The sequence below is a fragment of the Haliaeetus leucocephalus genome, unplaced genomic scaffold (assembly GCF_000737465.1).
Source record: "Haliaeetus leucocephalus isolate CR32 unplaced genomic scaffold, Haliaeetus_leucocephalus-4.0 Scaffold406, whole genome shotgun sequence".
In the NCBI taxonomy this organism is placed as follows: domain Eukaryota; kingdom Metazoa; phylum Chordata; class Aves; order Accipitriformes; family Accipitridae; genus Haliaeetus; species Haliaeetus leucocephalus.
In genome coordinates, this window is record NW_010972842.1 from 1993441 (window position 1) to 2020124 (window position 26684).

Consider the following 26684-nt stretch of genomic DNA (forward strand, 5'->3'; position numbering starts at 1 on the left):
AATTAATTTGATATGTAGATGCTCATTAAGATGTAGATTTAGAGGAATTCTAATGAAATTTTTCTCCAAATGATGAAGTACGTAACAATTTTGATCACCCACCTAGCACAGAAGCTAGATAGGTGACAGATGCATTTTCAACACTGACAATGTTATGCAGTTTAGGTAGCATTTGTCATATGTTATGCTGCACTAGACTTCTTACATAATCAAGCATTATTCATTATGAGCAAAACTAATAGAATTGGGCTCTTATTTATGTGAATTGTCACAGTTGTTTCAGAAATCACTAGAATATAAAAATAATTTAATTCAAAATGAAAGCCAAATTCATTCCTAGATGAAGACATTCCTTTGAAACTTGACTTAAATAAACAAATACAATGCCCATGTGCTGCAAACAATTCCCTTTAACTCATTTATTTATTTGTTGCATTCATCTCTTAGCTCATTTTACGTTTGGATCACAAATCATTAGGGTAATTTTAACTGTTATATGTTTGAACGCTGCCTCTATGACAACATTTTGATTTGAGACTACTTGCTCTTATTCATTATCTTGTCTTGTTACTAGCCTTTAGTATTTTTTAAAATGTAAAGAACCCCACCAAAGTGCACTACAGCTCTTAAGCCTTTCTACTATTTGATAGATCAACAGCCATCCTGATGTGTCTCTATTTCACTTAAGACCTACTTGTTCACATTTTTTCTATAGTTAAAATGGTTCAAACTGTGCACTGCTGCTTTAAGTGGGTATTTGTATAAAATATTCCAATGAAGCACTACTCACCAAAGCATTCAGGAGTATTTTAGAACATGGTTGAGGGTCACCAATATAAGGTATCTTTAGATATACTTGTTTTGAATCAGATACATTGGGCCAGAGACACAACTGGTTTCAGTAAAGCAAGAATTACTAGCTAAAGAGACTGAGTATTATTTTAAAGGCACACACATTCACTGGTATCCATCTTACACCTTTCCATCGTATAGCCCTCCCATGCAATTAAATACAAAAGAAGTCTTAATTCCTCATAGGACTTCTGAGCAAGTCTTAAATTGCACTATGTCAACAGCACATCCTGAATTTTATTTGAAAATACATCATTTACACCTAAATGATAATGTATATCTTCTAGAAGTACGAAATAAAAAAAGTTTAAAGTTACTTAATAGTCAGACTATGTATTTTTAGTTATATTTAAACTACTTCCAACTTAAACGACATTAATTTACACTACAAAGAATATGCATTTTTAAAGAATATTATGCCAATTACAGAACTGCAAATAGGAAAAAAAAAACCTCCTTTTCTTCCCGAATCCAAGTACTGAGTTAGAAAATTTCTGACAGAGAAATACTCAGAAGCTCATAACCAGATGAGCACTACTGAGTGCCATTATAATTAACAAGAACATGCAAAATAAATTAGTAGTTATGTTTTATAATCACTCCAAAGTTAAATGAGCCTATGAAAGCCCTTCATACTACTGTGATCTCATTAGCCAATTTTTACATGCTACTCTACATTACTACTTAGACGAATGAAGGCTGGATTTTGTTACGTTATCAGTGAGTACAAACAGAAGTACTGTGGTGGTAGGAGAAGCCACCATTTTTTTACCTGGCACAAAGAAAATAATGAATTCCTGAATTCTTCTTGAGCTGCCAACCTTCCCCAACTATGTATTTTCCAAAATTTTTAACAAATGCTATGTACATTACAAAATTTCACGTTATATTCTATACCATTAAAATTAAGCTTGAATTCTCACAACATTTGCTAATTTGCTAATCAAAATATCTATACTCAATTAATCAAGACAACATGCAACCATGCAAAGAAACAAGTCAAGGGAAAAAAAATAAAATTTACAGAAAAGCATTAACAATTTAGTATTTAATGCCTTGGAAATTGGCCAGTGACAGAAAAAAAATGATGACATGGACTAAATATATAATCTACTTCTGATATATCCCATTCACTGTGTAACTGATGTACAGGTTACATATAACTCCTCTTGGGGGGGAGGGACTGGGGAAGAGAGGGGCTGGGGGAGGTGTCCATTTAGGTCTTACTTATCCTAAAGATTAATAGGACACTGATTACCTGTACTTATCAAGGCACACTGGAGAAAAAGGAGACAGTACAAATAAACAGGAAGCCTGGAGCAAAGGAAAAATCTCCCATCCTCAGTCTTCTCTTCCAAAACCCCCACAGCAGCATTGTCTGAATAGTTGGGTATACAGACTAAACCACCCCTGAGGCAGGTCTAACTTGCTTGACTTGCCCTTACATGATAGATAACCCGTGTTGACACTAATCTTATAAGTATGCACAATACCAATATCATATTCATGGAGATTTCTGAACAATTTATCCAACATGCACAGATACCATGCCTTACTTTATCTTCAGGCATGTCTGTCTGTCTTCTGAAAACATTTAATTTATTATAAGTTAGCTCAGAGAAGAACCACTTTCCGCTTGTTGTTAAATGTTATTATAATAAACTGCAGCAGCCTACAGTAATTGGGTGAGAAGAACAAAAATGAAAGCTATTACCTATTCCTAAATAGTTTGATTTACAATACCACAAACACAATGGCACCGCACTTTTGTGAATTATTTCCAGAACTACAATTTGTTTCTCCCATTTTCTCACAGGACATGATTAGAAGGGATTCAGGAATACTATCAGATGAGAATGTAGAAGTAACAACTTTAAAAAGTATCCCCTCATAAGAGCACATATATGGTGATCATCCTGGGTTGTCTTACATATCTAGTTTGCTCTTGTAAGGAGACATACGTACAGATTTATAAATCAGTAATGCGTAACGTCAAAGAGCACCTGACCCTTCTGCCATGATGCATGCACCATATCACAGACTCAGTCACTCACACTAGGAGGCTGTCTAGTCCAAACTGCGTAAAGCAGCACCTGAATTTAGACTGGGTCACTTCGGACATCAGCCAAATGCATATTCAAAACTTTCAAAAAACACGATTCCACAACCTGGCTTCTCTTCCGCCTCTTTTCTGCCTGACTATTCTGTAGAGCTTGCATCCGTCCATCACTGAACTCCCACCATTCAAGCTGTTCTGCCAGTTGGCAGTTTATTCCAATGATGCCATAGTTCTGCATCTGCATGCGGAGCTCTAACTCCTCCTGTTTCTTCCCCACCCACAAAAATCCCACCTAAATAAATAAATTGAAAACCCAACAAAAACAAAACAAAAAAAAATTGAAAACAGCCACACAAACAACTTGGGGGGGGGGAGGGGGGAGTTAAACTCCACCCTCCAAACAATGCAGAACCCACTAAATCAATCAAAATACACCAAAAAAATCCACAAACTACCAGAAAACATGACACACACACCCCTTAAGCTTCTAAAGACCAAAAGGAAAATGGGGGAAAAAAAGAAGAAAAATACACCAAACTGTGGAAAAAATGGAAGAGGGAAAAAAAACCACCAAAACAAAACAAACAAGAAAAGGTTCTAAGATAACCTACTTGGGCAACTACAATCTCTTGCCAAAATAGCCACCATGAAAATAAAGACAGGCAATTGTCTCACCAATTACTGTCATCTCCATTAGCTGACTGTTCACAGCATCTGCTAAGTAGGTGTTTCCCACTTTGGCTGAACAGCAGGTTACTCGCTCATCAGCACAGGGCTTCGACGGCCTTACCACATCCTCAGTTTGGGCACCTCAAGGACTGCTTGCACTGCTTATGAGGTTGGTTCAATACTGATACGACCAACATGGTTAGCTACAGGTAATTGTGGCAAACTAAATGTCCAAAACAATTGGATCCTTGCAGAGGTCCCTACCCTAAAACCGACACTTGGCATGACTTCATTTATTGTGTCTTTTGTAAAGAAGAAGAGAGTTTTATGTCCTTGATGGCGTATTTCTTCTCAGAGACCCTGCCCGGTGACCTAAGTAAGAGGCTGCTCTAGAGGATGCTGCTCACACATCTCTGTCATTCACTCCTTGGCTCCCTACACAGAGCTACATCGAACTGTGGAGAGAAAAGTCTTACATACAGGCCAGTCCTCCCTACAGACACAAATGCACAACCAAGTCTTCGGCTGTGCTGTATTTTCATGTGGACCACTTCAGGTTACTGGGCAAGCTCAAAGATTCCAGATTTTTTCACAAAAATTAGAGAATGACTGCTCTTGATCATCAGATCCATCTGGAAGTTAACAGTCCATTCATGTTAAACAACTCAGAGACTACACTTCAGCAATGGCCAAGGAAGACAACACTGAGAAAGACAGAAGATATAAACATAACCCATGTTCTGAACCAATCCCTAAAGACATCTAAGAAACAGAGCACCTTCATAACATTGAAAAATGTCCCTATAAGTATGGCAGATAAATATTAGGGCCATTAGATATTTCTGCCTGTCTTGTACAAGCACACATCACATTGGTGTATGACCCAAAGTAAATTTCTAGCCACAGACAAAAACTGCTTTGATGTAGATCAGAATCTGTGTCCTTTAAGGGGCAACAAAAGCCAAAAAAACCCCTACCACTATTTCAAAGAGGGTCACTTAATAAAAATGCGTAAGCTTGTTACAAGGAAGAAAAAAGGGACAGCTACAAGAGTCACATCTTTACAGGTGGCACGGAGACTGATTAAAGAAAATTTTTGCAAGCTCAGAAGAAATGCATACAACCTATCAAAAAAGACTGAGAAAATCACAGAAGGGAGCTGTCATGACAAAACAGGATGAAGAAGGTTATTAGAAAGAAAAAGGAATCCTTCTAAAAGCTTCAAGTTGTGTCCAAGTGAGGAAAACAGAAAGCATTGTCATTTCTGGGAGGCTTAAACAAATACATAGTAAGGTGTCAGAGAGCTGTAGGGACAAGCAGCTCCCTGTGGGCTGGGGGCCAGAAGTGGTGGGGGCTGTCCGTGGGCAGGGCAGGACCTGGCTGCGCTCGGCCAGGGAGCGTGGCAGGCCGGCGGCAACCGCAGCCCACGGTATCAGGCACCTCAGTGGGACGGGCCAAGGCTGGGGGTCTGGATCAGGCCTAGTGAGGAACCTCTCACATCCAGCCACCTAGGAGCTTCAGCCCTCGGCTGGCAGAGAGAAGATGCCACAAAAAATTGGGTTTGCATCCACGGTAGAGGAGATCGGAGAAGTTACTAGGCCAGACACCCTCCTTAGAGAGATACATGAGAGGATATGTCTTAAACTGAAGTGCTATTAGAGAAGATGAGACCAAAAAGACAAACTGAGCTCTTAAGAGATTATTTCACTGGAGTGTATCCCATCAACAGCTCTAAAGGAACAGGAGTATGAAATAGCTAAACTTATAAAAATGGACAAATGCCTGCTTCAAATTGTTCTAGTATCAAAGGAAGGCAGTAAACATGGAATCGATCCTAAAAAAATCTAGAGAAGATCCAAAAAGCTACAGATCAGTACACATGGAGTTCACACTAAGCAACTTGGTATAGACTACAATAAAGAATGTATATGTCAATATGTATGGCATGTTGGGAAGGAGTCAACATTCTACTATGAAAATGAAAGCCATGTCTCAGACGATAACAGTTTTTTGGAGAAGTCCTTGAGAACATGGACAAAAGAGATCCACTTCTAAGTCATGTATTTCCAAAAATCATTTCATAAGCTTTCTTACCCAAAGTCTCTAAAAGAAACTAAATTGCATGGGAGGAAAAAAAAAAAAATAGAAAATCCTTGCACTGCTTAAAATAATTAAAAGAGAGAATATTAAGAACAAGAATAAATGTCAGTTTGCAGAATTTCTCAGAAGGAGAACAGCAATGGAGACTCAAAGCACCTATCTGTAAGAAGGCCAGTGCTGTTCAGCATATTCAAAAATTGCCTGGGAAGGGGATGAGCCATGATGCGACAACATCGTCTCTAACACTAAACCACAGGTAGTAAAGATGAGGGTAGACTGAAGAACTGCGAAAGAAAATGTAATACTGAACATGAAGTGATAAATAGCAAGTAATATTTACTGAGAAGAAATGCACAATGATGTCTACAGAGAAGAAACAATGCTAACTGTGCAATGATGGGTTTTGAACAACTTAAAAATGAGCATTTGCAATGATAAATTATTGTCGGGTGAAAATCTCAGCCCAACTTTCAGCAGCAAACTGACCAACACGAAGTCCTAAGAAATGCATATGGGGGGGAATAAACAAAAAGATCATCATGCAACTGTATAAATTCACTGGCAATGCAACAGTACTTAGAACATAGTATATAGCTCTTTCTCCCTTTCCCTCCCTAGCCAAAAAAGTTACTGTAGACCTGTAGAAGATTCAGAGAAAAACAGAATAGTCAAAAGCACAGATGGCTTCTGTACAGGCAATAGGTATGTAGACTATGACACTACAGGCTGGAAAAGAGATACGGAAAAAAGTCCAAACCATGGGAAGAGCATGGAGGAGGCCAACATTCCAGCATAACAATTAACAAACCAGGCTACTGGACACATGTTCAAAGCAAATAAAAAAGCGTGATTTCTTACAAAACATATAACTGAGCTACAGGACATCAGAGATGCTAAAGTTCTTGGTGGGTCTAGACTGGCTTGGACCTCAAACCCAACTGTGGGCTGCCCACCCATATGCTGAAAAGCTTCTTGTATCACTGCAGTATAATGCATAAAAAGTTTCAAGCATGCAAAAGGTTAAAAAATTATTTTTTTTAAGAAAAATAGAAAAGCTAGATAGAAATAACCAGCTTCCTGGAGGCCAAAAGGCACTAATAACTACAAATGGTTAGAGCAAGCTGAGAGGAGGAGGAGAAGAGGCACTGGTAGGGTTCATTTTCAGGGTCTTCCAGGACCCGTGTTGTAGCTATGTCCAGTTCTCAAGAACCACGTGTGTTACACTCTGTCTTCCATTGTGCAGTCACTTACACAATGGGATCTATTATATTCCTGTAAATTAGATGACCCCAAAAGCACACTCACTGATGTCGTCTTCCTCATCTGTAACTGATGAGTGATGCACTCACTGAAGAGGCCTCGTTCCTAGGAAGCAGCAGACCTAAATGGAGTGTCCCCTAAGTTCCGGACGGTGAATTCTGTGTCACTGTGCTGGTGGAGAAAAACCACATGCTGCTACTAAATGCTGACTGCAGCCAGGGTGGTGGTATGGCTAGTTACTGCTGGTGAGCAGAAACCTGTGGCTTACTAGATGTAAAAGATACTGTGCCACTATCCTCTCTGAGTGTGCCCCTGGATTCTGAGAAGAGAGTCCAGGTCATCCAATTTGACTTTTACTCCTCTCCATTCACATTACTTTTGGCTGTAGTCATTTGATATCATTGTTTTGTTGCACTTGCATTTAATTATCAGTACCAAAAAAAGAACGAGAATAGTAGCCACTGATACCTGTACAAAATGATCCCATGATAGGACAGGGTAACGATGGACACTTGATCTTTTCTACTTTCCAATCTTTTATCCTCATACAGTTGTTATGGAAGAATGATGAAAACTACAGGAACTGAGTGCTTTGAGCAGGAGGACAAGGGGCATGTCAGAATGCCGGCTTGAGAAGCCAGTGCCTGGCTTGAGAAGGGCTAAGTTGCCAATAAATGATATACAACACATTTCAAACATGAGCCAGAATGAACCTTTGTCTTCTGTCTCTACATGCACGCAAGAGTTCAAGCATATGTAAAAGGGACTGTGGGTAAGCTTTGTACACAATGGTGCAAGTGAACTAAAAGGTACATTTTCAAATCTCTAATCTGCAAAGGATCCAAGCTGTAATACAATTATCTGGTTCCTTAATAATTGTAAATAAAAAATGCTGTAAGCTGTTATCCACTTACAATAGTTTTCTTGTGGATGTTTCATAAATTGCCCTTTTTTTTTTTCTAAAAGATACATGTCCAGTCTACATGACATGGGTACATAGATGTACCTCAAAGCAGCTGATTCATTTTTGTTAGCAGAAACTCTCAAGAAAACAGGATCTTCAGTTAAGAAAAAAAAAACCCCAAGCATTTCACAAATACATTTTTATCCACCATTCTGTTCAAAACCAGCATAAATGCTCATGTTAACTGTAATTATAACAGAAGTCACTGGTATTATATTAACAGCTAATAGCTATGGAGCAGGATAAGAACATCAGTAAAGACACATGAGTATAAATCTAGTCCTGCTGGTCTCCCATATCACTCATTACCAAAATGAAGTATATAATAACTTGCAGATAATAACTTCATCTTTTATGAAGAAGAATTTGCATGAGTGATTAGTTTCTAAGTTGGACCTTAGGTAGAAAAAGTAATTACATGCTTTTTAAAATATTTTTTACTTGGCTGCTGTAAGTAGTTGCTCTGCAATATCCTGGGTTGTGGTCTAGCCACACTTTTCTCAGATCCAGTGTGACTTTTGGGACAAGAAATTTAAATTGTATGAAGAAATTTGAATTCAGCTTTTGATAATACACTGTATGCAGGGTCCGAATGTTGCCTGCAACTTTTGGGAACTGTCTCACATACCTGCAGAACTGCAGTACAACTCTTCACACTCAGTAGGTTTTCTGTATGCGATCCCACAGTAAATACAGAGGTAGTATCTTCTACAACTATTTCTAATAACCTTGTGGACAATATTGTCACAGCAGCAAAGCCTCTTACCCTAGTGATTTAAACCAATGGTAAAAGCCAAAGAAAGAGTGATCAAATCTTTGATTTTCATAAGGTAAGAAAATCTATTTGTTCATAAAGAAGCAAGTATGTGGGAATAACTTTAACCTATTTAATGGATTAAAAAAACCCAACAGTTTTCAAAAAAATGAAGGGCACAAGTTAATTTAGGCATTTATACAAATTCTCATTTCTGCATCAACTTTCATAATAAATTAGTAAAACAATTCCCATAGCAACCTCTTGCACTGTATGATGCACATATTGGTCATGAAACACGAAACATCTTCTATCTGAAACATATAAATCAAAACATAATGGGAATGTGGATAGCTTTTATATTTTAAAAGCAATAAGTTTTCTTGGACAGCTATTTTTCTAATTCTATGCTCATCTTGTAACTTTCTTCAATTGATCAATCAATTTCACATGAATAAAACGGCCCTCATACAAACACCTCTGGGCACTGTACAAACTCAATATAAAATAATTACAGTAAAATATTAATAAGCTAAAATATGTATTCTTGCTTTCCAAAATATTAACATATATTTTCTTTTAAAGAGGCACGATTGAAATGCATATGGTAAGAGAATCCTGGCAGGCAAGAACTTCACTTCAAAAAGGTACAATATGATTGCTTTTGCCAGTAACATCGTTCGCTTTGGCTGTTGCAGAGCCAACGAATTTTAATTTATGGCAATTGACTGAATATGATCCTGTGGAAATTCCTGTCAGAGATATGAGTCTGATCCAACGCCCCAGAAGGAAAGTCTTTCCACTGACCCACTAAGACTCATTAAAAACTGTCAGGTAACATACAGGCTCTGTTCCTAAACTGCTTTAATTTTTACATATAATCAGTGGCACAAACATATAGTCTCTAACCCTGAAAAAGTAAGTACCCTCTCCTATAAAATCAGGAATATAAAACACAAAACCTTACTTTTATACTCCACAGAGAATTACTACATAATACCTAAACTTCAGCTTTTAGTTTCCAGATCTTACTGTGCGACAAACAAAGGCCTCTCCTTGCACGAAAGTAGTTCATGTTTTTAACGGTTCTTTCAAAACCGTAATCTAGCTATCGTAACTATGCTTTAACTATGTATGTAGGCTTTGGGTTTTTAGACCAAGCAGGCCAATTCTCATACACCCTCAACCCCTCTGTCACACATCTCTCTTCTCCAAACAGCACTCGCTAACGCAAGCAGAGCTATCTTAAGTTTTTGTTTCTCACTTCACCCAAAAACCTAGAAAAACATGCCACATTGTTCACGTTGGGTTCTTTTTGCCCTTCAGTCATGAATAATTATCTCCCCCACAGCCGTACTATAGATTATTTACCATACTGGGTGTCCGTGGTGAGGCGCTGGTGGGGGGGGTTGCAGGGCGGCCTCTGTGAGGAGAGGCCGGGGCTGCCCCGTGCCGGACGCGGCTGGTTCCGGCCGGTTCCACCCCAGGGTGGTGCCTTGGGGAAAAGAGATTTAGGAAAGGGCAAAACCGCCGCACAGGCAGAGGAGGAGGCGAGGAAAGTGTGTGGAACAGCCCTGCGAACACCAAGGTCAGTGAAGAAGGCGGCGAGGTGGTGCTTCTTGGAGAAAGCGAGACTTTAATTCTATTTCTCACTACCCAAATCTATTTTAATTGGCAATAAATTAAATTAATTTTCCCCAGGTCAGGTCTGGTTTGCCCATAACAGTAACTGGTAAGCAATCTCCCTGTCTTTATCTTAACCCACCAGCTTTTCTTCATCCTATTTTTTCCTCCCCATCCTGTTGAGGAGCGAGCGAGCGGCTGGCCAAAGCTAACCCACCACACTTACCTACTGTCTTTACAAAATCACAGTACTGGACATTTTGTTAATACTTTGAAGGTTGTTTATATACTATAACATTGTGAAAACTTACTGCATATATTCTTAAGACTGGTAGCCCTAAATGTGTGAAATTAAGAAAGCAGCAATTTAATGTAAAAATCTCCTGTTGCTATATAGGTGGTCCCCAATATAACATGCTTCAAAAGTCTTTCCTACATTACTGCAATGTACCTCACAGCATCCCAAGGATAAAGTTTTTTTTAAAACTTCTAGCTCATTTAAAATAACTCAGAAGTGACGAAATGTAAGCCGTCATACTCATGGCTTGTTTCTGTAAGGAACACAAGTATTGTAACAATGGCGGAAACTTCTCTACAAGAAACACTACGTTACACAAAATTGACCTCGATCCCATTGCACCAAACAGCTATTCATACGTGCAGTAAACCTTCTCAGTACAACAAGCAGACTCTTCTTGTTTCACAAGCAAATTTAACAAAAGAAATGGGAAATACCTCTGTTCAAAACTGAGAGATGAAAACTTGATAAATGGTAACGGAAGTCAAGTGCCAAAAGCAAAAGAGGACAATAAGAGCAAGCTGTGGGAGCCAGGGTATGTGCCTGGTGGAAGGGGAAAAGAAGGAAAGCACGAGTAAGTACTGGCAGACAAGTGTGTTACTGCTGGGTGTCCTGCGTTGTAGACTTTTAACTGCTTTGGGATAGCTCTGGATGCACATGTGGCCACGTAAGCACAAGGACAACATAATTCCAGCACAGTAAATGAAAAACATCAAGTAAGCTTGTATTTAATGCAGACAGATGGTCTGTCACACCACATCAGATGCACTTCAGATATTACTCAACAGTAGCTTTTCCACCTGCCCTGATCCAGAGTCTCATGCAGTGGTAACAGGAAAAATGCAAGCAGCTGAAGAGTTAAATAATGAAAGCAGAAGAGAGGAAAAAAGAAGCAAAGACAGATGATGGAGAAGAAGATGACAAAGAGGACAAAGAAGAAAAAGACTGAGGAGAAGACGAAGCTAAAGACAAAGGAGGGGACAAGATGATGACGAAGATGATGAAGAACAAGAATATGAAGAAAAAGACAATGAAGACGACAGATGAAGACAATGAAGAAGAAGGAAAAGAAAAATAAGAAGTTAAGAGGAATAATAAAAGAATAAACAGTGAAAATGTTAAAACGCGAGTGAAGACAAGCACCAATATGCTGGTGTCAAAGGTAAAGTAAAAGAGATTAAAGTCATAGGTTACTGATGTCATGAAGCATTTATTTAAATATGATCCTGCTGCCCTGAACTGTAATGTAAAAAGGACTCTTTTGAAAACTGCCTGCCAGCAGCCTCAGAAAGGCCTTGTGTTCCATACTGCCTGTAGGAAATTTAAACTGTCCTTGATTTAAAGCAATTGAAACTTCTCAATTAAATATTTTTTAAAAAAATTAATTTCATGTGATGTTACCATTAAAAACTATACCATAAGAGGTGCTTTCTGAAATGTTACTAGATGGAACAGATTTCCAGGAAAGCTCAAGATTGATGTAACTGGGCTACCCCCTTCAATAGTGAAATACCCACTGATTTCAGCAGAACAGATCCAAAGCCAGAAGTGAGCATTTCTGAAATTCCTTTACTTGTGGTGTGGATTCCACAACTGGGATTCATGCAAAGCTGTTATATCTATGATTCCATCTCCACTGCACACCTTTCAGTAAATATGCATAAATCTGGGATCATTTCAGCTTCTGAGTCAGCATTCTGTTGACTCTACTGGTTGTAATAAAACTCTTTGCCTGAGACAAGCAAAGAAGATCTGGCCCTTCAGTTTATAACATTCAAAACACTCTGTAGGAGCCTTTCTAAAGATTCAAGTCATCCATTAAAAACAGAATAATTTATTACATTTCAAAGAATAGAAAATATCCTTCCTCTCAGTAACTCTGCAAACATGGCAGGCTCTACTCAGTTGCCCACAGAGTGTCCAAGGCAATCCCCCCTGACCTCCAGCTGTCACTTCAGAAGGGTGCAGGTCTCCTGTGTCATACCTGCCAGCCCTCTCAGGATATCTCGGATTTGCAGGACACAGAATTAAGCCTACCATTTCAAACATAAAACAACTGGGCTACATTCAGCAGATTTTACGTTATTTTTACAAGGCTTCAGCAGTGAGCAATTACAGCAACATGTAAATCTGCTCAGGTAAATTCTTACATTTGGAAGCTCATCTGAGACTTAACCAAAGAACTCCATGCTTACCCTTGCTCTTTCTGCATCTTATCCCGTTACTTTTATCATGATTTTATAAATCACTTTCCTGATACCAAACTCTCTATATGACCTATTAAAACTTTAGCCCAACTAATTCATAGAAAATACATGCCAATATATCTACACTAATCACAAAGCAAACACACAAATTTTGCTGATAAATCCAACTTTATTTTCTCATGTGCCAGATAGGTATTGAAACAGTGTTCACTGACACGCAGCAAAAAAAATATATTTGCAATATATTTTTAATCTTTTTCATTGCTGAAGTCAATAAGCTCTGACCAAAATTACTATGGCTAATTCTGTTTTTTCTCTTTCAATCATTGAAGTGTAAAATAGAGGGATTTTGGCTGGTATTCAGTGTTAATTCCAACATAAGTTTAAATTTAGCGTTCCTAGTGCACCTCTGTGTTGTTATATGTGAAGAAAATCATAAAGCAACAGGTGACTTGACTTGTTTGACTGATTTTGTTTATTGCATGAAGTGAAAGTACAGTACTGCAGTTTCATTTAATAGCTAAAGTTATAAATTTCAAAATATCCATAGAAGTGAGGTATACAAGATTTTCTGAAAGACACTTTTCCTTAAAAAAATTTCAGCCAAGTGGAAGATTATTTTCTACTCTTTCCATATTTCTTCTCTCCATTTGTGACACCCTACTTTATCATCACCCCTTAGACGGAACAGAAATACCCACCAGCTCCAGATAATGTAAAAGTTTCAGATGGCCAGCTCAAATAATGGACTACTCATGGCCATTTACAGATTAGCAACTTTAGCATATATCACATTTATTGAATTGTAAACTGTGTTTCTATTAACTTGTTTATGCACCCAAATTTTACAACCTCCAACACAGATCAGAAATGTTTGCACACAGGAATTTCTGAAGTTGTGCTGTTAGATTGACTCATAATATTTTCCCATTTTTGACTGTCATTAGAATTCTGCAATTAGAAAAGCAATCAAATAATATACTGACAAAAGTCTGCAGCTGCCACTATGCCCTCCATGACAGAAATATTTTGCTATACATTGAAATATCCATCATCATCAGATGTATTCTGGGACTGCATGTAGTCTCTCCAAACAAAAGGCAGTTTAGAGATAAATGGAGACGATGTAAGAAGACAACTTACTGAATATTACAAGAAATAATAACGTTGCTGTAGCACAAAGAGAAGCAACTAATCTAGTATAATTAGAATTTCGGAAGTCATGTTTTCTGCCAGAGCATTCTACAGTGAATCAACATGTGCCTTCTGGGCAGCGCATAACTATAAATAGGAACTTCAGATGAGTCCTCAACAAAACCTTTGCCCCCAGGACACACAAATGGGATGTGGGGAGCAGGAGGAATCCACCACTACCAGAGAGGGCAGGGTGGATCTCCTGTCAGCAATAGAGACCTCCAATCTTCTCACAAAAATGAGACAGCTACCAATAAAAGCTGTCATCATGGCTAAGAGAATGTGAGGACACCAGCAAAACAGCTTTATGAAGTAAGTCAGGATTTGATGGTAAGATCAAATTCCTAACCAAAGCAAAACTTTGCTTTTCTTTTTAAATATCTGTATCAACTTCAGTCACAAAGAATGGAGAAAGATCAAATAACCCTTTGAATGGAACATAAGCCAAACGGCTGCTGCCTCCAATCAGACACAGACCACCCTGCTTCACCTCAGGAACGCAGTACCTGACTGCAAGAACAGGGAACCCAGAAAGTCCATTCTCTGTAATGCCAACAGCTTAAGCTGTTTCACACAGAGTATTTGCTTTGTGGACTCCTGTAGCATTAACCATGTCATTACAGTGACTTCCCCCACTGCAGATCGACAAGTAGCAGTAAGAGATGAGGGATCTGTGACAGGTAAATGTGTGTAAGGAACCAGAACTACTGCTGTCGTTCCAGGAGTAGCAACATAAGACGACGAGCACCTCACCCAATTCTGCCTATGGCCAATATCAGTAAAGCTGCTGGGTTGGTAGGCTTACAGCAAATTTCCCATTCCACCTATGGTATGAGAAACAGATGAGACAAGAACGCTGAGTGTAAACCTCTTCTAAGATACAAGATGTAGTTGTCCTGCTATCTTGAGAAGTGGAAGGGTTGTGCAGAGGGTGGTCACTCCAAAAAAAAAAAAAAGTATCACACTGGACCTAGTCCTTGACTTCCTCTTTCTGATTCTGAAAACTATGTCCTTAAAAAGGCCATGTTCTTCAGAGATAAGCACCAGAAAGCTGAGCATAGATATATCCTCTGGTTTTGATCTATTTGCAGCTCTTCTACAGCCCAATTAACTCTTTCTACAAGGTAAAGAGCTTGCTTTGCTTTGCCTCTTGCTGAAGAACTTCAGTGTGATATTCCTTATGATGCCCAGAGGTATGCACCAAAGGGATTCACAGATTCTGCAAATTGACTGAGCTCCAGAAGAACAAATTTCTTATCGAGAATAAAGACCCTGAGCTTGGAGGTACTCCAAGTAGCTTTTCCAGCCTTTTAATGAGGTAAATCGAACTGCCAGGAATGGCAAGGGAAATATGAAAAGATCTCTGCTGCAGGTACCTTTTGGATCTTTTCACTGTACCAGAGGATAACCTTAGTAAGACATACCTGAAAAACATTCAGAGTTCCCATTTACAACTAAAGACTCCTCCTATATGCTATACAAACAGCAGAAATACAATTTCCCAGAGACAGAGGCTAAAGGAAACAAAAACAGAAGAAAGACAGAAGCAATGATTAAACATGCTATCAGCAGGCAATCAGCATGCAGGCACATTATTATTTCTTAGTAACAGTTAATTTCCTTATATGTTTGCTTTAGTCTTCAAAGAAAAAAAAGTATGCATTTAATTGAAATGCTCAGTAGCTTTTTCAATATTCTTTTTATAAATCAAATACATTTTATGTGTATGGATATATTTGGCATTTTCACTTCCATTTTTTTCTTGTTACTACTGTAAGAGTAGTGAAAGCATTCATCACTTATGTTCAGCTTTTGCCTCTTTCAGTTCTTTAATAATCAGATTTCTAATAATTCTTCCCTATTCAAATACTGTTACAATGTTTGTACATTTCTTTTATAGAGATGTTATTGTTCCTTTCTGTAACTGTTTTAAAAAAACTTATATTTGAAAACAAACAAAATAACACCTAAAGCCTGTCAAACAAATCAAGAATATTTCTGCTAAAATGCAAACATTCAATAATTTTGAAGGAGATTTTCCCCCGCATTCTATGATTTTTCTATGACTTTGAACATTATGTTTTAAAATATTCCATTTATATGACACTTTTACACTATACTGTCACAAAATTACCATCTAATCTATCACAAAAATTGCTCACCAGCATAACCACAAACACAAGTCAGGAGTGACAAATGCTGCGTTCACCCATGAACAAACACTATATACTAATACACTTGTGATTTTTTTCTGTTATTTTTAATGAAGATAAAACTGAAAAACACATATATTTTATACCTAAATATATGACATACCACCAAGCTCTCCAGTTTTGCATATTTTCATGGTTGAAGAATAAACTCCAGAAAATATTAACCACCCACAGAGATCACCTTGACATGCTTTTGCTGCAGAAAATAGAACATTATACAAACTACTGAAGCCTGAAGCATACTCAAAACATCACATCCTATTTGTAAAATGCACAGAAAGAATAATGGGATCAGTAAGAACATTTAAAAAGTAATGTGTTATATTCATTTTTAACTCTAGAAAAAAAGGGGTTTCTCAAAAAGGAGGCATACGTACTTTGCAACTTGATCAGACTATGCTGAACATACCTGCTGGATAAATTCTGCTTAGTTTTACCCACACAATCTCAAAGACATTGAAGAGTAAAATTAAGCCATACCCACAAAAAATATGCATGCCTGATACAAATACCAGAGGACAAGCTAGTGGACGACCAATGCCCTTATATTGAAAACTGGCAATCACATCACAATTTCCCAAATCCGTATTTGAAAGAAATCTAGTATTCTATTTAACTTACTTTGAAGAACAATAATATTTGTAAAAGCCTTAATCTAAAAACTACAGTGTACTTCCAACTATAACTGTTCTTGAATTTAGAGAAATCAGTGTGAATGTTCAGTATGTACTTCTCCCTCACAGCTTCATGCAAACTGCCACAGGACTTCTGGCCATAAAGGAAGGGTTATACAAGTTAAATCCAGTTACAATTTTAAACAAAACTTTTAAAAGGAATTGCAAAGAAAAATATGATATTACAGCTGTGACAGTAAAAATCAACCTTAGTGACTCAGGAGAACCTTTCCAGTCCTAAATTCCAAGGCCAATACACAAATTTACACAAATTCAGGTTGAATATTAGCATGTATAGAGAAAGGACAGATAATGTAATACAATTACAATGAGGACAAACAACAACATTGTCTAATAACAAGTTTCATATATGAAGATCCTTTATTTGTCATTACTTGTGCTTCACTCCATAAAGAGAAGGAAAAATATGTATTATTAAAGTATACTGAATGTTCTACTAAACCTATTTAATCTCTTAATTGCTCGGAGTCCTCAATAAGGAGGACAACACAAAGGAATAAGAAATTGCATCTGTGAAAAAAGAAGTATGCTATATATAGGCCTGTTTCTTTTAAAGGAAATATGATTCCACAAGAAGGAAAACATGATCTATTTGCCTAGCAGTAAATAAAATTGAAGCACAAAAACATGGAAAAGCCACACTAATTCATGTAGTATATTCACTGGAGAGTCATCAGACTTTGTTTTCTACTACAGAAAGTATTGAGATACTGAAGAACTTGATGGTCTTCAGCAATTTTCTTGGGACACTCCAAAAAGTCTATTAAATTAGACTAGCAAGAAATGTCAAAAGGATTTCTGATACTCTTATCCCAATATGGTCCTTCTATGCTGGTGAAAAAAAGAGAGGGAAGGAAGCAGAGAGAGGGGGAGGAAGTTAAGAGAGGAAGAAGGGAAGGGGCAGGCGAGGAGAGACACAGATATACCCCATATATTTCAGCTCACTTAAATCTTTGCTAAGCTCGAAGTCTCATACAACCTTCACTAAATACAGTGGTATGAAGACATTTCCTTTGGTCCATTATAAAACAGCCTCATCATCTGGCAACAGGACAACTTAAGGATTTGGCACTCAAAATGGCACTACTGAAGAGCATATTGGTTGGACACTTCCTAAGCTTCAGTTTTCTCCCTTCACAGTTTTTGTGCCAGAACAAGCTCCTTTCAATTTCTGAAATGGTTCACATTTTCACTGGTTTGGAAAGAATTACAGGTTTCAAGTTACTACCATTAACATTGTTTCTGTCTATCTACATCATCTCTTTCGAAGCACCTACTGTTCTTCCTACACCCAGGGAGTAAGAACAGAATCTTTAAAATCTGTAAGCTACTGTGGTGGAGGGAAGGAGAAGACTGACATGGAAGGAGCTAACAGGACATTCAGGGAGAAGCCAGATGAATTTCTGCAAGTTACATGATGCATTTGCACAGAAATTGGTAGATTTAAGTTGCTGTGCTGCAAAACAATTCTGTTTCACTGTATGTTTCATGCATCATTAGTATAGGCATCAAAACTGAGGGTTTCCAAATCAATAAAGCTTCAAGCAGGTGAACTATAATCACACCAGCTTTTAGGCTCACTTTTTATTTTTTTCTGTGATCTGTTTTATGCCTGGGACTAACTCTCTGCACATGCTGTACAAGTCAGCAGAGCTCACAAGTTTAATCTAGGATTCTGACAGGAACAGGCTGGGTACTCCAGTCATATACTCTTGCCTGCCTATTTCCTTCCATTTTCTTCCATTCCTTCCTTACAGTAGCAAAATAAGTCTATTATATTTCTCCCACTACACCCAAAAATTCAGTGTGTTCTTACTTTGGCAACTGGTGTCTTGAGTGGAAACCAGCAACAATGACAGACTGAGGAGAGTGGGAAGAGTGGCAGGAATAGGACCAGAACATAAAGACCTCTCATAAATACCTCTGATGAAGTAAAAAACACAGCTATGCCAAATGCTGCTGCCCCACAAATGTCTGTATCCCTGAGGTCAGCATACTGTGTTGCACGTCGATTACATGAACTAGAGTGTCCACTGAGCTACATAAAGCCAGACTTGAACAAGCATGGTTACTGCAGTATCTCTTCATACCCAAGGAATGCTAAAATTCTATGAGATCAATTTCAAATTATCAGAAAAAGTGTCTCAGATGCATGGTATTTTCTAAACTTTTGTCAGACTGTTTTTTGCCTTTCCTTTCCTTTCTTCTCTCATGAAATAACTCACCACAATGATTCTCAGGATCCTTTCAAAAAACTGAACTCAACGTATTTCATAATTCCACAGGATTTCACAATAATCAGGTGATTTTTTTAGTAAGTAATTTTGTCTGTCATTTTCAGTGAAAGCAAAAACTATCTTTCAGAATGACAAATGAAGCAAAATAATGTAAAAACTTAAGAAATTTCATAAACATATTCTGTCAGTAATATCTACTACTGGTAGAGTTTACAGTGAGAGAAAAAGGAACCATTCAGAGCAGGTCCTTATAAATTCCAATTACGTTTGTGGTTTTTGGAATATATCTCATGCATTTTGGCAAAGCTTCACTCACCATGTAGATTTCCAAAGTAATGTACTGACTGATACAGGTGCATGAACCGTTTCATGAAGTAAAATTCTATGAGCAATTAGCTGCTGAAGTGTCATCAGTCAGATACTGAGAGCTCTTTCACGTGCATTGTCACTGCACTCTTAGCAAATCCTCAACGTAGTCATTAGGGAGGAAGAAAATTGAGACTTCTCAACAGAAGAGGCACACAAAGCATTTAGAAAAAGCTGCACACAAAACGTGGTGCAACATGAGTTCAATTATCTCCTTATGCTACAGTATGAGCATGCAGGATGTGAAAATAGAAGGGAAATAGTATAAGTACTAAAATGCATTCTGCACAATGTAGAGAGCAGTTAGGTAAAGGGCACAATAAACCATATCTGAGCACTGTAGTGAAGAAAAAAAAAAAACAAACAAAAAAACCACAACAAGGTGTGAGAGCGAGGCACCTGAGGGCACCACAGCCTGGAAAGCGGTTGTGTTTGGAGGATTATATTGGACCTCAGACCAAGATTCTTTATTGGCATAAAACAGCAGAAAATCTGTTACCTTTTCAAAGCTTTCTTTAGAATTCTGGTGCTCACTTTATTTTATTTATTTCAATATGCTAAATGTTAAAGACACTTGAATTAAAGTCTTGCTTTTACCATAATTATATATCAACAGTTCATAAACACTAACAGTATTTATCAATATTTGAACATTTTGACGGCAATTCAAAACTTTTGTAAATTATGACGAAAAGCCAGATGCCAGAATCACACCCAGTCACTCCCTAGTGCTATTCAAACAGTGGTAATTACATTCTATTTTCTTAGGTCCTTATATTGTGAAAGCAGCATGCAGCACAAGTAGGATCAGAGGTCTAACTACGTAAGACACAGGGGTTCAGTCTCAGCCGGGCATTAGACTTGGTGCCCATTTACACACTAAGAACATTAATTTGGGTGGAAAAAATAAAGGCTAACCTGCAATCAAAACCTAGCAGAGATTGCTCAGACTCTCAGTATAGCAGTTCTTTTTTCAGTAACAATCAATCTCGCTGTTCAACACTGTGCAGGTACAGCTCAGCAGAGTATTTATGGACATGTGCAGCACCTTTTTGGAACTGATACAAAATTTAAATAGAAATTATAGGCTCACACTTCCAAAATACTTATATTTAAGTAAGACTCAGGATCTGAAAAAATTACTACAGCAAGGTCTTCATGTACTGGGGCATGGGGACAGCGGTTTAGTTCTACACATCATTTCCTGCTGTTTTCCAAGTACAGCCAGGGAGAATTTCTATAAATTTCTATGGAAAATTCCTGCTTTCTAACTGTAAGTAGACAATATGAATTGATACAAACATTTTATTGGCCAAATCTGCAAAAGTGTCAAGTGTTCGTTCTCAAGCAATAAACCCAGCATAGCTAAAATCATGTTGAAATCATGATATGCAAAGCTGTTTTCCAGTTCTTTTCAAGATATTCAAAGCTCCATTTATATTCACAAATATTGATCAGCATGAACTAGGATCATCAGTCCAGTTTAAAATGACATCTGACTAAAAGTGCCTCTCGTGGCTCTAGTAATCTTGTGTTGAATCTCTGTCACCCTAATCTAAAGATGCCTGCAGCATATCCAGAACCAGGTCAGGCCAATTTAGGTCCCCAAATGACGTTAAGCAACAGAAGCCTCTAAACAGTCAGTGGAGGAAAAGAAAAAGACATTTCTAAAGAGTCTGAAGGGATTTACCACAGAACCCTACAGTTGTCTGAAGTGCTTGCTGAAGGAGCCTGTCTCTCCAGGGACTATTAACAGATTTTATGTATACTAGCCTGCTAGCATAGGCACCTAGAATAAGGCTGTGAGAATACACTATTTTTCCTTGTAAATACACACTTTGTAATAGAAACTACTGAAGTTGTATTTTCTTTTAAAAAGTTGAGAAGGCAATAAAATACTTCCTTCACATCTCTCTTAATATGAGACTTTTGATCTTTACGCTTCTGTCCTGTGGCATCTTTATTTAAAAAAGAAAAAAAACAAAACCAAAACAAACCACAGAAAATGATCTTCACATAACAAGCAATGTGTTTACTGCTTCCAGCACAGAAAACCATCTGCTTATTATCTCTGATAGTATGAGTTTTTGCCTTATTCTCTGCTAGGCCATCACAACATAGTGTCAGCAATGCTGCTCATAGGTGTACCCAGAACCACATGTGATAATGAAGAATAAATTTTACACTAGTGAAGACTATATCAATGCCACCTTTAGAAAACTTTCCAACAAGTGGCGATGGTGGGGCAGGAAGAAGGCCAAAAGATTAGTATCTACACTGCCCCATTTTTGCACAGTTTGCCCAGCATTTGCCAAGACCCTGCTTCCTCACTTGATCACTGATTTTATTTAGTAGTCCTGCACTGAAACACTGTTGCAGTATTCAAGGATCTCCATTAGGGTATGTCCTCCCTATCAAATACCTCCATAAAAGCAGAAATTTTAAAAATACAGGTCTTCCATGCACATCTGATAACTCAGCTACTTAAACAGATGTTGTGGTATTCAGCATCAAGCCGGTTAAAACACGGTTTGCATCTGCACTACAAACCTCACATCTGGTACATAAACAAATGTGTTTGGGTAACCAGTAATGCTTTCATCAGCCTAGCTTAAAAAAGTATCTGACTAAAAATGCCTCCTGTAAAATTTTGTGTTGAATCTCCATAGTCCTAATCTTCATATACCTGCAACACGTCCGTACAAAGTCAGTTCAATTAATCAGGACTCGACATACCATTAGACTCTAACCAAACACATAAAAAATGCAGATGTCAGCTTTTCAAATAGTATCTGGTAAAGAACAATATGAAATATTTACAGCTTTACACAGCTCTTCAAAAATTTCTGTTTTCCCCAACACATCGGTCACTTCTGATCCCTCTGTCAATGTAACTTCATCATGGCACACTGCACTGACATATAGCTTTAAGTTACAGTGGAAATTTGTTTGATAAGTCTTCTAAAAATGTGGAGATTTTTTAATGAGTTTTAAATAGACAACATACAGGTGTGCATAGGTATCTTAGTTTCTTTTGGGATTTTGTTTTACTCCAAGCTATTTAATTTTAAAATGTTATTATAGAGAAAACATGTATAGCTACAAATAACTACAGAAAAGATATTACAATAACCTATAAAAACTTCAAAATTGAATTAAAAATATTTAAATTTACTTTTGCAGTTTTACAGAAAATAAGCTATTCAGAAAGGTAACCCACAAATGTGGGGGGAAGCAGGGCTCCATCCTATTGTCAACAGTGCTGCTATAAACTCTTCTTAGGGTTAAAGGAACACAGGTCCTATGGCAAAATCATGTATCAGTTAAAAGATTTTGAAGACTAATCAAATCAGAGACCTTTAGAAATATGGCAAAAAAAGAGACTGCAGGAATTACAAAAAATTTAACAGAAAGGAGGTGAGCTTAATGAAGACAGGAAAACAAGGAAAACACAACTGAAAACTGACTGATGGCACACATCATTTGTCATCCGAATGACAATCAGTTTCTCTTCAAAGAGAATAAAGAAAGAGGTGAGGATGCAAAAAGCAGTATTAGTATGGCGTGCCGGGGAAAACAGAGCTAGAGAAAAAGACTAATGGTATAAAAGCACTTTCAAGGGTATCAATGTATGGAGAACAGACTAACAACTAAAAGCATTTAAAAAAAAACCAAAAAAACTAAAACTAAGGAGTAAATGGACTTTTTTTTTCTTACAGTTTTGTGATTTTTACCTATTCTGAGGTATTACAGGAGGTCGTATTTTCAGACTCGAAAAACTGAATACTGAAAACGGATAGGGGTAATTACCACCTCAGTGTTACAGATGATGAGTTACAGCTTCTAACACTTCCTCCTGCTCTCCATGCCATACCTGGCCAGGGAACTGAAAGACATCCCCACAGCTGTGTGAGACTTCAGTTAGGTAAAGCCCAGCTGACTGAGGCTACAGACTTCAGTAACATCAGCAAATATCCACAACCAGAGCAATCACCAGCAAAAACGAAGTGCAAAAAAATCTGATAAAAATGTCTGAATTATAAGTAGATGTGGATGCATGCCCACAACTCCCACTTCAAAACATCGATGCAATGTTTGGTCTTAGTTGCTTGTAGCTATTCAGACAGTATTGGTGGAGGAGCAATCTGAAGCTTTCCTATGCAGAAAAGTTACTCCCTAGCTGATAGCCTTTTTCAGGATCAAATCTTGTCTGCCCCTGTAACACCTCCCCTGTAACCTACACTTTAAAGCTATGCCTCTATAAACCTTCAACCCTGGAAGGTGCTACCTCATCCTCCCATATATTCACCTTTCTACTGCACCTACGTGACAGACAGTAGACTTACTATCTCATACTCTACATACCACTGCCTTTGATCTGATCTCCTTTTTAATCACGCAGAGGTTCAATCTTCTTTTTTTTGGCTATCAGCGGGCAATTCACACAGTACCAAAACTGATAAAGAGTTATAGATAAGCTATTTCGTGACTCTTCCAGAGTATGACTTCTGATGACATCTTATTGTTCCTGGCAAGAACCTTAGTATTCCACACTGAACTTGGCCCACAATTTAGCCACTATCTTGTGCTAAGCCCCCACATTACTTACAACTGCATAATAAATGAAGCTGATCAGAGCCTTCAAGACAATATTTTTTTCTAGAAATACAGAAAAGATTATAGCAGGGGGAAAATATAACACTACAGAAAAAGCAGGGAAGAAATGAACAGAGGAGCAAGGGAACATAGGTACTCAAGGCAGGTAAGCTTTTCACAGGTATTTCAGCTGGATAGCAACTTCAAGCAATATAGTTTTATAAGTGTTTATTAAAAAAAGAAAGGAAGGAAAAAAGCTTCAGGAAAATAAATACAGTAGGGACTCAGAGTAAGGCAAATCAGAATGCTGCTTGGGGTCTTTACTTCAAGTCCAAAGGGTCTTTTTTTATCTTCTGTATGAAAAGCAGAAAAGAAAAGAAAGTGAAATAAATAAATAAATAAAGCCTTCCAGTTTTAAGCACACACACACACACAAGCATTCGCACACACACATTCACTCTCTCACACAATTTCTGAAGGGACTGAACTTCAGTCTACAGTTATTAATCCTGCAATCTTACTGTGAGTCTGCATCACAGCTGTTTTACTTAGCTCCCCATGTATTCTTCTTTGCTACAAAAACAGCTCAAGAAGTTTCCTCATTGCTGAGCATGCCTGTAACAAAATATTTTAAGACAGAATCTTCTAAATATGCCATTTGATTTTTTTAGTACATTCAGTAAGTTTTGAAGAGGAAATTTCAAATTTCTCCCTTCATATAAACATCCAAATCTTTTTACTATTTCACAGACTCCTAGCTGGAGTTTTTTTATTTAGTCAGTATGTTTATTAGAACAAATAATGACTGCAGACACATTTTATGTTTCTGGACAAAGTCAGCATAACAGAGTAACAAATTAAGAAATGACTGCAGGGATGACTTTGCTAGTGTGCAGGTAAAGATTAAGAAAGAAATCAAAACTCATCAAAAATAATATTAAAAAAAGAACAAGGCAGACACAAATGATACTTTACAAAAATAAGACTGAGAATTCCCAGAAACAAAGACAATTTTTGAGGTAAGACAAACATCTATGACATCTTAATTTAAAAGATTAATGAGACTGAAAGGTAATGTAATTGCATATACTTACGAGTTTAAAACTGAAATAGCTAAACAAAAGATCCTTCCAAAAATATATATGTAATGGAGGCCTTAGACACTCAGCTTCTTAAAACGCCTAGAACAAGGATTCTTCAGAGTAAGTTTGTTCCCGTTGAAGAATGTTGCAAGAGTGCAGAAGTACAGCTACTAAATGAGTAAGGCAAAAAAAGGAAGAACTGCCAGTAATGAAATCAAAGAGCCCCCAGTTGGTAGACTTTTAAGCTACATGGATGACGAAGAACATTTACTGAGCTTCGGAACGCATGCTGCGTACCACTGAAACAAAATGTGGAAATAGTCAAAAGGGTTTTACTTCATAAAATGTACCTAATCTGTAATTTTTAAAGAAAGACAGTTCTTCATGTGAGGGAAACACACTTTCCAGATACAGAGATTTATTTAATAACCATTTTGACAATAAACTTTAAAACTATTATCAAACAATAATAATATGTAATTAGCACATACTGCCTTGTCATAAAAATAACTGAGAACCAGATGGACCAACACATGATAGAATTCTCAACATTTAACCTCTGACCACAGTCAAATTTAGAATCAGCAAATGTCCAAAAGCTCTTCTTAGTTCATGAATATGTGATGACCTCCATGAAATGAGCAGATTGTGTTTCCCTTTGTACCAGACAGACGTTAGTAATAGGTGATATACTAGTTACAGGGAAGCATCTTGACCCTAAACATATCCAAATGCATTCATTTAGATTATGTCCTTACACATTAAACAACAATGAACAGCAAAACTGGCCTGTGATACTGGCCACTAATAGTCCCGAGCACTGCCCTGCATCGCCTTCAGTGGCCTTGCCCAAGCCAGCACCATGCTGCTTCGTTCTTCTGTCCCTCTGCCACCTTCGTCCTTTTCTCTCCGCTTCAGCCCAAGCCCACATCACCCCTCTGGCTCCAACCAGCTCAAAGGGAAAGAACTAGGGTCCCAACCTGCAACCAAGACCCACAGATGTCTCCTTCTGCCCAGACAAATGATGGAGCAGCATGGGGCAGCCATGAATTGCAAAGGCCAGCAGGTCCTCACTCAGCAGGCAGCACAGCCGTGTGTGCCGAGAAACAGGATCAGAGGGAGGGAGAGAAGTCCTGTCTGGACAGATTCTGGTCCTCCAGGAAGATCAACTCAGCTGGGGAGAAGGAGTTTTAGTAAAGGAGAAAGAGACCTTCACTTGCAACCACAGTCCCAAAACTGCCACTCTTCTGTATTACAACACCTGATACTATAATGTTATAAAAAAATCTAGTGCCCTTGTCTATCACTGCTGGATGCTTACAGAACAAAGATTCAATACAATCAGCACACCACAGTTACCCATCAAGTGGGGACCTAATGAGAGCCAGATTCTCTCTTTTTGTGGAATAATGCTCTAGTCAACATGTAGAAAGCAGCGCCAACTATTACGGTAATAGGATGACAGGGAAGTTGAAAGTATTGCATGGCAGCAGACTAACACTAAAGAGAAGGCAG